Genomic DNA, 13,616 nt, shown 5'->3' with positions numbered 1-13,616 from the left:
ATGCGAAGTGATCTGGAGATGTAGGACTGCTGTGTGGGTTAGTGAAAAGAGTGCTGCGTGCGGATTTTAGTTGCTAGTTCTCCTACGTAGCTTTATGATTTGAAGGCTCAATAAACAAATATTTTCTGGGCTCCTATACTGTGCCAAGTGCTGTGCTAGCTTCTTAGAGTATGTTGTAAGCATGACAGATCTAAAAGCATATGATCTAGAGAGGACAACAAGCACTGAAAATAATTACAGATAAAAACATGCACTTTAGAAGTGTTATTGGAGCTTATAAACGGACTTAATTTAGACTTCTGGGTTGTGGAAGGTTAATGGATTACAGGGAATTTGCCCTTTGTCACCCCTTTCTCTATGTATAAAAGTGTTCTAATTTACCCTAATATTCACTCCCCTACTCTCCTTCCACCCTGAGTTAGGCTGTACCATGAAAGTTGGTCAGAGGTTAAAAGTGGGTATGAAGTTGCTTTTATTTCAATTTAAACAAAACCCACAAATGCAAACAGCAATGGAAAAGACATGGAAGATCAAGGGTACAGGTGAGTTGATGCAGAGCTCCACTACCTTCCTTGTTCCTGAGGAGCTCTGCACAAAGGTGGATTTTAATACAGCTTGCATAGAATGAAGACAGCGCTGGAGTTTGGGTGTGAAAATGCCCCCAAAGGCCTAAATAGTAAAGTCTTGGTCCCCAGCTTGCTACTATTGGAATATGGCTGTTATGGTTTGTATCTAGATGTCTCCCCAAAGCCTCATACAATCACAGGTGGGGCTTTTCAGAGGTGGCTGGATCTAGTGTCACAGTGCTGGGATCAAGGATGCAATGCTAGAATTAAGGGTGTGAACATTACCCACCCTAAGTGTGGGAAGCATCGGTAAGATATAAGGGACAGAAAGAGGCTCGTTAATTGTCACTGTTGCTTGCTGCATGCTGCTGCCTGCCTTCTGCCTGCCCTGCTTTGCCATGGACTGTTTTCTGCTATGATGCCTGTCTGCCATGCCACCCTGACTTGGAGCCAGCCACTTATGAACAGAAACTTCCACAAACTGTAAGCCAAAATAAACCTTTCATTCTTGAACTTTAGGTGTTAGGTATTTTGTCTTAGCAACCAGAAAAAGTAGTTAAGATAATGGTAGAAGCATTGAGTTAGGGCCTAAAGGGAGGTGTCTGGATCATTGAGAGGTGGAGGCAGATAGGAGATGTTATGGTTTGTGTCTGGGTGTCCCCCCAAAGCCTCATGCAGTCATGGGACAGGCTTTTAGAGTTTGATTGATTATGGGTATGAGAGCTGCACCTGCCCTGGGGTAGATAGTTTGCATATGTAAGGGAGAGCAAGAGGCTGCTTGTGGCCATTTCCTGGCTTTTGTGCTTGTTGCTTTGCTGTGTTCTGTCGCCATGAGCTGTAGCCCTCTGCCATGTGCCACTCTGTCTTGTAACCTGCCAGGTATGGACTGAAACCTCCACAAACTGTAAGCGAAATAAACCTTTCTTTCCTTAATTTTGGGCTTAAAGTATTTTGTTCCAGCAATGAGAGAAAAGTAACCAAGGCAGGAGATAATGGGATGCTAGCACCATTTCTGCTTTTCGCCTTATGATGAACAATTTTGCCCCACCATGTTATGTTCCCATAAGCCAAAAGCAATGAAACCAACTGATGATGGATTGAAACCTAGTATTTAATGTATATAATGGAAAACTAACATATCTAGCAGATGAGAAGAGCCAGTGAGGGTGATTCTTAACTTCATATGGAAAACAAAACAAGTGGAGAATTCTTCAGAAGTTTAAAAAGAAAATAAATGAACAGAAACTTACTTTACCAAGTACAAAAGCAATAAACTCTTGATAATAAGAACTGTAAGTTACTAGGGCATAAACACACTGTCAGAACAGACTGGTGGCATATAATGGTTCTAGGAATTTGCTAATATATTTTTGTGAAGTTGTGTGATAGAAAATCTCAGTCATTAATGGATAGAGGATAAATTATGTTGACCTTAAGAGAAGCCACTTGGTTGTGCTATGAATTAAATTGGTGCTAAGTTGCAAGTGATGCATCTATTTTGTCCTCAATGGTTTCAATTCTAGAACTTTTCTATAATAATGCTCCAGTACTACTGCAGGATGACATGCGTTGATGCTTTTTCATGCAGCATTATTTGCAGGAGCAGATTAGAAGCCATCCTAGTGTTCATTAATAGAGGTTGACTCAATAGATTATGGAAAGTCTACCCAATGACTACTTTATAGCTATAGAAAGGAATAAGTGGGCAATTTATGAACTAATAAAAAGTCAACTCTAGGATATATTGGTAAACAAAGTAAGGTACAGCACGGTATGTATTATAGTTATCAATTACTTTAAAGAGAAGAGAAAGGAAAAACATGCATTGTTATTTACTCCTATGTCCTTAAAAGTTCTCTGAAACAAAATATGTATGTGTGTGTGTGTGTGTGTGTGTGTGTGCGTGTGTGTGTGTGTGTGTATAGTGGGGATAGAGAATTGAGGCTGTCCACAATTCTGAAATGTGGAATGAAACCAAAGTTTAGGTTAAAGTAGAAGATATGTATTCGAGTCCTTAAAGGAGTTACAGTACTGGAAGGCACAGTGTCTGGCATCAACTGGACTGAGTTGTCATGGAAGAGGCAGGAAGACTCTAAAATGTCAAAGCTGCAAGTATGGAAGTTGTTTTGCACAAACTGTGATTAATGAAAGTAAATGGTCAGTTTTATGGGTACAAAAAATTACCAGTTATAGCTGTTCTAAAGCCACAAATACTGCAACAATGAGAAAGTTCCCAGGATGGTGTGCTGCCTGTCGCTTGCCCTAGTTTCAGAAATACTCAGTTGGGCTCTGATCCTTTGGTGACTCCTCGGCTCTATTTTGGGGACATGGAACCAAAGTGCAGCCATCCTGTGATCTCAGTTCATAGCATGCTTTCTGGTGTTTGAGTCACGTGAACACATTACTTATTCACAAAATTAAAATATCAATGACAAATGGTGCCAGAGCTCTAAAGAAAATGTGGAAATGTCATTTATCCTTTCCCAAAGTGTGTTTGCATTTTGGGTAAATTTCACTTTAAGCTATGTATTTTCAGGCAAATTGGAGCCTATATTTCTAGAATCATTTCAGCTTCTATTTGGGAGTTTCAGTCACTAACACACCTATCTTGCAGATCCTTTATACTGTGCAGCATTAATTTCCAGGAGAAGAAACAGATATCAGGATGGTTAACTATGAATGTGGCCAATCGAATTGGAGAAACTAAAAGAATGAGAACCACATTTGCAATGCATGACTCAAATTTGCTCACAGGGATCTTAGTTGAGATATTTCCCATAAGTGCAGTGCTGGCACTTAATACTGGATAGATACAGGGGTAAAAACCATCCTAAGCTCAATTTTGCTAGTATATACTCATGTTTCTGACACCAGGTACATGGGGTCTTTCTATATATATCAAGCAAATATTTCTGCAGCAACAGATCCCAGCTGAGTAGCCTCTAATTCAGTTCTGACACTGTTTACCTGAAGGCAGTGTCAGATCCCACGGGCTAAGGGCCCAACTCCACATGTCTGCGTTTACTTCAAATGCAGACACAAGTCTGGGCTTCCAAAACCTCTGGCTAACCAGCTATATAAAGGGGTTGCCACATCCACCTCTTCGGTTTGATTGATTTGCTAGAGTAGCTGACAGAACTCAGGAAACACATTGACTTGTTTGTTATAAAGGATGTTATAAAGGATAGAGAGAAATACCAGATGAACAGATGGACAGAATGATGGGGGAAAGGTATGCAGAGCTTCCACGCCCCCTCCAGCAGGCACACCACCTTCTCTCCCCGCAACCTCCACCTGATCTCTTACCCAGAAGCTCTCTGCACACATTCCTTAATGATGGCTTCACTACCTAGGCATGACTGAGTAGATCAATGGCCAATTTCATCTCCTGCCCTTCTCCTTTGCCCACAGGCTGGAGAGCTGGGGCTAAGAGCGTCAACCTTCTAACCTCACCTTGATCTTTCTGGCAACAACCTCACTCTGAGCTGTTCAGGAGCCTTGAGCCCATCAGTCAGTGCCTTCAAATACAAAAGGCACTCACCGCTCAGGAGAGTTCACAGATTTTAGGAATTGTATGGCATGAAACTGGAAGGAAGACTAAATATGTATTTTACAATATCACACCGACACTGAGGCCCTTCTGCCATTTCCTTTCCTACTCATGCTGCCTGGGGATGGGGAGACCTCACTGTACTTTGTGCCTGTCAGTTTGGCACTTCTCAACTTAAAAGTGCGAAGCATAAGTGATGAAAGAGAAGACGCTCCTCTGCTCCTCCCTCCAGATCATTTTCACACAATCAAGGCATGAGAACAGAGTTGAGTTGCTGCAGAACAGGGAGTAATATGAATGAAAAGAATGAGGGAGACATTAGAGAGCGGTGGGGACTGCAGACAGTGGCACTCTTCTCCCCCTAGTAAAGACAACTCCTGCTCCCCACGTTCTGCTGGCTGGTGTAAGTGGAAACACGAGTCAGTGTCGTCTCATCTTCCCATTTGTCAAAAGCTTCCAAATTTATATTTTTCAGATCTTTAAGATTCTGTGTGGACTAAACTGAAACATCTGTGGGCAAATCTGACCTGTAATTGCCAGCCTCTGATTTTTAGCCATTTCTTCATCTTTGACAAAATTTGCAGAGCTTATCATGATTTAAATGTTTAAACATCCCTTGGTGTGAAATCCTGCAAGATATTTTTCAAAGCAGAATATATTATGTATATTTTTTGCCATTGTCCTCAAGATAACTTTTTAAAGTCTAAAGAGATAGAATTCCTTTATAGAATCAATATTGCCTTTATAGTGCATGCAGCTCTGTTTTATGCATTCAAGTATTTCCAAAAGGGTGTGACTGCCCCTCAAAAATACTCTAAGTAGACATTTATTGATAAGAAATGAAAGTTACTTTCTTGGCTATGATATTTTTGTATTGTTTTGTTTGTGTGTGTGTGTGTGTGTGTGTGTGCACAAAATGAAAATGTGGATATTTCCTAATTCCTATCATCTAGGACAATAGGCATAACAAGAAGAATGTGTTTAGGCAATTCTCCAGCCTCCTATGCTCAAGGGATTGGATGCAGTCTCAGTCTCTGGGTAGTTTGGGAGGTTTCTGGTACAAAAAAATCAAAAAGGTAAACAAACAATATTTGAAGAGTCTGATTTGGTTCAGCCAAAGGTTAGCACTCTAACCTTTGTACGGGAAAGTGAAGGTTGTGTAAGGAAGGTGGGCACATGGAGTTGTCCATCATTAAGGAATGTGTGCAGAGAGCTTCTGGGTAAGAGATCAGGTGGAGGTTGCGGGGAGAGAAGGTGGTGTGCCTGCTGGAGGGGGTGTGGAAGCTCTGCATACCTTTCCCCCATCATTCTGTCCATCTATTCATCTGGTATTTCTCTCTATCCTTTATAACATCCTTTATAACATCCAATCCCTTTCAATTGGATTGCATCCAATCCCTTTCAAGTCACTTGAAAGACAGAAGATACTTGGTGGAGAATAGTACCCGGGTCCCTAAATCAGAATCATTTTCTCGGCTTTTCTGAGTCCCTGAGTGGATTTCTTGTAATGCTCTGTATTTGCACTGCACTGTCACAGTGCCCTCAGTGAATGTTGTGCAGAACTCAATTGGGTAACTCCCGGGGCACCGTGACACGAAAGAAAGCTGACATTAGTTCAGAGGCACCGTGTGATGATGTCAGTCAAGGACCTTCTTTGTCCCAGAAAATTGCTAGATTTATGAAGGAAAGTCAAAGGGGATGAAATGTAAAAGTATAAAAACCTTATTTGCTAAGGTTAAAGAATTCCTTAGGCATGGCTGAAATAATAAGCAAAGCATTAGCGAGGATGGTACAGGTAAGTGCTGACTGTTTAGGGGCACTTGAGAGTACAAATTCAGGGTGGAGTTTTCTTTACTGGATGGAGGCAGCAATTTTTCCATTTGTGTTTTAGTTTATCTCTCAAGATCACTTTCCCACTTGCAAAATGAAGCTTTAGGAGCCCTTGCTAATCAGGTCTCAAACACCTCCATGTGCCCACCTTCCTTACACAACCTTCACTTTCCCATACAAAGGTTAGAGTGCTAACCTTTGGCTGAACCAAATCACAGACTCTTCAAATATTGTTTGTTTACCTTTTTGATTTTTTTGTACCAGAAACCTCCCAAACTACCCAGAGACTGAGACTGCATCCAATCCCTTTCTTAAAAGACAGTTTAACTTTTCTCAGCACCAACTATAATTCCTAACAAGTAGTGTAATTTCCCACCTCTTGTGATCAAAATCTATAAACACAGCCACCATTTTGTAAAATTGAAGAGCTCTTTTCCAAAACTGCTTGAATCTGTGTTGTCTTATATTGAAAGCCTTATTAGTAACCAATAAGTATAATTTTCTTGTTCTCCATCAGTTTGATTCCCACCCCACTATATTTATTTTATTCTTGATTAACAACTACCTCCTAATGCGTTTATAGAGTTCAAGATTTCTTAAGAGTCTACATACTAATCAGACTGATGTATGCTTGTGTTCATCATATGGACTCCAAAAAATCATACACTACTATCATCAGTCACTGATACCTGTTGCCAGTCTTCTCAGACATCTCTAGTCCTTTCCTGCATGGAATGTCAGAACTACCATCCACGTACTCACAGAATGCCTTATTCACCATCACTGAAGTCCACATGACATTGGCTCTGACCAAACAACACATTTTACAGCCAAAGAAGTGAGACAATGGGCTCATGCTCATGGAATTCACTGGTCTTATCACGTTCCTCACCATCCAGATGTGACTGAATTGATAGAAAGATGGAATGGTTTTTTGAAGACACAGTTATAATGCGAGCTAGGTGATAATAGCATGAGGGATGAGGCAAGGTTCTTCAAAAGGCTGTATATGTTTTGAATCAATGTCCTCTATATGGTACTGTGTCTCCCATAGCTAGGATTCATGTGTTCAGGAATCAAGGGGTGGAAGTAAGAATGGTACCACTCACCGTTACTCTCACTGGTTCACTAGCAAAAGTTTTGCTTCCTGTTCCTGCAGCCTTATGTTCTACTGGCTTAGAAATCCTAATTCCAGAGGGGAAAACACTTGTATCAGGAAGCACAACAATGGTACCACTGAATTGGAACCTAAAACTTCCCACTGGTCATTTTGGTCTCATGCCTCTGAGGAAACAAGCGTAAAAGGGAGCCATACTGTTGGCAGGGATTATTGACCCGGGACAAGAAGGGGAAATTCCACTACTACTTCATAATGGATGATAGAAAGAATACACAGAGTGCAGGAGATCCCTTAGGGTGCTTCTTAGTATTACCATGCCCTGTTATGAAGTCGAAGAGAAACTACAACAACCTAATCTAAGAAGAATGGCAAATGTTCCACAGCCTTCAGGAACGAAGGTATGAGTCACTCCACCAGGGAAAAAGCAAAAACTTGCTGAGGAGCCTGCTGAAGGTCAAGGGAATACAGAATGGGTAGTAGAAGAAGGTAGCTCTAAATACCAGGTAGGGCCCTGTGATCAGCTACAGAAAAGAGGATTGTAATTATACTATTTCTCACCTAATATGATTCTAATGTAATATGTTGATAGACTTAATACTGGTCCTTAACAATTGTTAAGCCTATGTTATAATGTTCAAGTTGTGAAAGGTTAAGAGAAAGCACCATGCAAAAATAACCCCAAAAACTTGTCTTCTATTCTGGGGAGGGAATTAATGTATTTCTGTTTGTATGCAGGATACTTATAATGTATTAGGCACAAGTATGTGTTTGTCTTTGCATCTGGAGACTGGTGCAAAGAAATGTGCCTTATTTCCCTGTTGACAAGGGGTGCATTGTGATGGTTGAGTGATTGTGTCAACTTGAGTTAAGAAAACTTGATGAAATCTTCCCAGCATTTCTAGTCCCTAGGAGGATGTGGAAGATCCACCCTAGGGCAGATGATAACCTGGATGGCACAAAGGAAAAATGAAGGACAGATCTGCTTCTGTTTCTTTGGAGGAGCTCCAGGCTTTGCCTTCACCTTGGACATCATCTCCTGGCTTCCAGCACAGACTCTTCAGCTTCCAGCATGGATCCTTCAGGCTTCGGTGTAGACTCTTCAACCTTCTATCGCAGAACCACTGGCTTTCTGACACAGACTTGCATGGGGCACTGCAGTGAGTTGGAGACCTTGGACTGAATCCTTCAGTCTCCAGTGTGCAGACACCCTCTGCACTCTTCCTCATTTGATTCTGTGGGTGACAACTGTAAGGCAATCTTGTAAATTCCAATACATTTTTACATCTTGTGTTATAACTGTTTCTCTAGTAAAACACTGACTGATAGAGTTTCTCTCATCATCTTTCCCATATTTTCCATAAGGACTACTTCAGGCTTTTTCTACATCCCCCATTCATCATAGCCCATCAAGGTTGGGCTTGCCTCTGTTTTCACAAGGAAACTAGGAAACATCAGATGTCTTCTAGCTCCTGTACCCTAAAACACACACTCACCTTCCTGACTCACTCTTTTCCTCTGTTTTAATGGAAGATGTGGCTTCTGTGGTGTTCAAGGTTAATCCTTCTACCTCTGCTCCAGATCCTCTCTGGCCCTCTCTCCTCAGGGACTTTATCAGTTGATAGTCTGTCTCCTTTTTCTATTATAAATTCGACCTTCTCTTTTTACTGGTTCTTTCCTATTAACTTTAAATATGTCCAACACTTATCTTAAAAAAAAAAAAAAAAAAGAAAGAAAAACTTCACTTCACACAGAAATCTGTCTTTGGATACTTCTTCCTTCCGTTCACAGAAGATTTCAGAAAAGGAAAATTTAACTTGGTCTTTCCACTTCTTTGCCCCTTATTCATTCTTCATATGAAAATAATGTGCATCGCACACATTACTCTTTACTGAAATCGCTTTTGCTGAGGTCACCAGTGAGCTTCTTGTTGCTCCACTATCAATTCTCAATGCTAAATTTGTTTCTCAATGCAGCTGGACCCATGAGCTGAGAAATGCAGCCTGAAGAAGCTAGAAAAGAGCAAGAAACAGATTCTTTCTTCACTGACACACTTCCTTTCCCCGTTGGGCCTTTATGTCCCTTCTTCTTTGTAAGTTTCACTTTATCTGATCTTTAAACAGTTCATTGTCTTTAACCCTTTGCTCTGTTTATTCAGTAATAATTTCATACGTGACTTCCTGCTCTTTCATTGGTAAAGTTACCATGGTCTTGTCAGTCTCTGCTTTTTATTGTCAGGTAAGATGTTTTCAGCCTCAGAGGCCATATACACACCTTTGTTATAGTTTCCTCAGCTACTTTCAACATCAAATATGTCAAAAACAGAAGTCAATTACCTGCACTCCCTCCTCTATTCCTTACCTTGGTGAACAGCGGTAAACTAGATGCTGCAATTCTTATTGTTTCTTAGGAATACAACAAAACTCATATTCTGTCTTGTTTGCCTCCTAAATATGTCATATCATTCCCGTGGCCTGATAGCTCTCATCCAGGGCACTAGAATTTCTTAGAGGATGTTACAGTCTGGCTATTTGTCTTCCACATTCACATGTGGGAGCCTTAATCCCCAGCATGATGATTTTTAGAGATGGGGGAAGGAATTAAAATTGCACATGACAGGGGTCTCGGGACTGGTACCGGTCCCTGGCTTGTTAAGAGCTGAGCCGCAAAGCTAGGAGGTGAGTCATGGACTAGTAAGCAAAGTTTCATCAGTACTTACAGCCACTTTCCGTGGCTCCCCGTGGCACCTGAGCTCTGCATCCTGTCAGATTATAGGCTGCATTAGATTCTCTTCTTAGCATGAACCCTTCTGCCAACTCTGCTGCAAAGGATCTAGGTTGTCCACTCTTTGTGAGAATAAAACCCGACTCCTGCCTTCACAACAACCCAATCTACTGGCACCTTAGTCTTTGACCTTCCAGTTTCCAGTCTTGTGAGGAAATAAATGCATTGTATTTTGTTATGAAAACCCACACAGTCTAAAACACTTGGCTTATCACAGTTCACACCCAGTAAAACACTGCTTCTCTATCTCACTAGTCAGAGTGATGGTGCTGGTCCCCTCTGTGAATGAGAAATCTGATGGTGCTGGTCCCCTCTGTGAAAATTTTGGTTGGCACCAAGTCTTTAAGATAAAGTCCACATTCTTAACATTACTTATAAGAACAATAAATAGTCTACCTTTGCCTCTCACCACCTTCTTGTTTCCCCTACCGCACACCAGTTTCAGCCTTCTTGGCCTCTTTCAACTTCTTCCCAATGCTGTGCTCTCTTTTCTCAACAGTCTTTCACGCTTCTGTTTCTCCCTCTCTCAGCTGTCTTGGTTACTTTTTTCTCGTTGCTGGGACAAAATACCTGATGCCCAAAATTAAGGAAGGAAAGGTTTATTTTGCTTACAGTTCGTGGAGGTTTCAGTCCATACTTGGCAGATTACAAGGCAGACTGGCACATGGCAGAGAGCTACAGCTCAGGGTGCAGAACACAGCAAAAGCAACAACCACACACCAGGGCAGAATGGAGGAGGAGGAATGGCCTCAAGCACTCTTTTCCTCTCCCTTACATATGCAAACTATCCACCCCAGGGCGGGTGCAGCCCTCACACCCACAATCATTCAACTCTAATAGCCTGCCCCATGGCTGCATGAGGCTTTGTGGGGGAGACACCCAGACATAAACCATAACACCAGCTTACTAAATATTAAATGTTTCTCATCTTCATTGGGAAGGCAGCACAGAGAAGACATTTACTGGAAGCTAAGCAGTCTCCTGGTCTTATGGACAAGCTTATGGTGAAGGATTAAATAAAAAAGACAATGCAATATAGATTATGGTGGTTCAGGAAGGTCAGAGCTCTCCTGGAGCTAAGACAAAGACTTCTCTGGATTTCCCGCTATTTATTGGGTAAGTTCATGGGGGATGGAACCGTGCAGGGAATTTCAGGGAGCATCTGAGGAAAAAGGTGCTATGGTGAGCAAGGCCTGGTGAAGTGGAACAAACACATTCCAAGCAGTAAATCTTTTTTTAATGAGAAAACTGAACTCTAAGGTTGGCAGTACTGTCCTGAATTTGGAGTGAGATTTATTGCCCTCAGCTGCAGTGTTACCTTGTGTTCAGAGGCATCTCAGTGTCACAGACCACTACAAGTCTGTACTGTAACACTCGTGTAGACAGTTCTATTTTCTGCACACCAGCCAGGGGCTCTTTGGGAAAGTCACCTAGGCCTGGTTCAGACTCACAAATTTAGAAAGCCAATAGGTTAATTTTAAAGTCTACCTGATATTGCTTCAAAGTGATCTCTGTCAGTGGTTGAAAGCATTCACTCTGGAGTTCAGATTTCCTTGGTTTGAATTATGACTTGGTTCCTGTTTGTTACCTGGTTAAGAGTTTTCTTTTCCAGTCCTGAGGATTGAACCCAGGGCCTTGAGCATACTCAGCAAGCACTCTACATCCCTACCCAGGTTTAGAACTTAAATACCCCATTAAAGTCATGTGTTAAAGGATTAGTTTCCAGCCTATGGTGCTATAGGAAGGTGATGGAACCATTAGGATGAAGGCCCTAGTGTAAGGAAGTTGGTCATTAGCAGAGTGCCCTCAAAGGGGTGTTGGGACCTGGTCTCTTTCTCTGTCTTTTTTGCAACCCAGCTTTCATGATGTGCTGTCGTGTGCTCCTCACTGTTATGGTTTGTATTTAGATGATCCCCAAGCTCTCATGTGTTCATAGGTGGGGCCTTTAGAGGTGATTGGATCATAAGGGCATGATACACATCAGTGCATTAGCCCAGTGATGAGTTTATCACTCAATGTGATGTTGGGCTCTTTCCTCTTTCCCCAGGACCTGCCAGCATGGGCCAAGTTTGCACCAAGATGGTGAAGAAGGCAGCCTGGGTCATCACTGAGAAGTGCTACATGCACCTGGGCAGCGACTTCCACACCGACAAGCATGTGTGCGAGGAGATCTCCATCATCCCCTGAAAGACGTTCTGCAACAAGATAGCAGGTTATGTCACACATCTGATGAAGCCGATTCAGAGAAGCCCTGTGCAGGGTATTTCCACCAAGTTGCAGGAGGAGGACAGAGAAAGGAGAGATAATTATGTCCCTGAGGTCTCAGCCTTGGATCAGGAAATCACTGAAGTAGATCTTGACACTAAAGAAATGCTGAAGATTTGGACTTCGGCAGCCCCTCTAACCTGCAGGTCACACAGCCTACTGTCAGTATGAATTTAAAAATGCCACATGGAGCTGTTTGAATCTTTTTGCAATGCTGTAAAGTCAATAAATTGGGGACAATAAAAAAATAACTAAATGAGAAGTTGTGAGGTGAAGCCTGGTGGAAGGAGGTGGATTTCTAAGGCACTGAACTGAGAAGGTCTAGCTCCCTCTCTCCTTCTTTTATCTTCTTTCTGCTTCCTGTTACCATGTCATTAGATGTTTCTTATGGGCCATGGCCCTCTGCCATGCTGCCCTGCCTTGGAGCCAGCTAACTATGGAATGAAACTTTACAAACTGTGAGCCAAAATAAATCTTTTCTCCCTTTTTTTTTTTAACCTTTTCTTCCTTTGAATTGTTTATCTTGGGTATTTGTCCCAGTGATGTGAAAGTAACTAAGACACTCACTATGATATTCTGCTTTTCCATGATATTCTGCTTTTCCACAGGTGCAAAGCAACAGGACCAAGAGACTATGCACGTGTAAACTCTGCAACCATGAGCCAAAATAAACCTTTCTTCATTTTAAGTTATTTGTCTCAGGCATTTTGTCAGAGTGATGAAAAGCTGACTAACAGAGTAACTTATTAGCTATCTTATCTAGGAGAAGTCACACAATTTTATCGAAGTCTGAAATTCCTCATCTGTAAAGATAATAATATTTGCCTCATCAGATTATTATAAAGATAGTGAGTTCCTAGTTGTATGTGCTTAGAATAGTGCTGATCACATAGTAAGAGATGCATTAGTGTTTATTAAAGTAAAATGAAGCTCTGAAGTCTTTTTTTTTTTTTTTTTTGGTTTTTCTCCGGTACCGGGAACCGAACTCACGACCTTGCGCTTGCCAGGCAGGTGCTTTGCCGCTGAGCTAAATACCCAGCCCTTGAAGTCTTAATCTAGAAATTATCTTCTCTAGAAAGATTTTTTCAAGTTTTTCTCAATTTCATACCTAAGTCTGCAGAGAATGCCCCTCTTCTGTGCTATAAGAACCTAGGACTTTCCTATATTATGTTTATCCTGTGTGTTATTGAGTCTTCCCTTTTCTGTAACCTCTGCTAGACTACAAGCCCCAGAAATTAAGGAATATGTGTATCTATTTAGGCATGACTTTCTAGTGCCTAGCAGACTATGCAGCACATACCAGTCACTCAATAAATATTTTCTGAATGACTTAATATACCATCAATTTAATAACAACTTATGCGTAGTTATATTCTGTATGGACAAAGATCTATGCAAGAGGCTATATTCAATTACTACTGGGAAAGATGTGACCAAACAGATTAAGAACTTCAGAAATACCTATTAAGGGTAAAATCTGAGAAACTGTTAATCATACTATTTT

At 41.4% G+C, this 13,616-nt stretch overlaps 1 pseudogene; it reads left to right on the top strand.

The window, feature by feature from the left end:
• The first annotated feature begins 418 nt into the window (after nucleotides 1–418).
• On the top strand, nucleotides 419–12,567 carry LOC102019011 (annotated as a pseudogene).
• The last annotated feature ends 1,049 nt before the right edge of the window (nucleotides 12,568–13,616 follow it).

This window comes from Chinchilla lanigera, unplaced genomic scaffold (assembly GCF_000276665.1).
Source record: "Chinchilla lanigera isolate Chin_1 unplaced genomic scaffold, ChiLan1.0 scaffold00002, whole genome shotgun sequence".
Taxonomy (NCBI): Eukaryota; Metazoa; Chordata; class Mammalia; order Rodentia; family Chinchillidae; genus Chinchilla; species Chinchilla lanigera.
The sequence above is the reverse complement of the archived record's forward strand: the minus strand, read 5'-3'. Positions and strand labels throughout refer to the sequence as shown.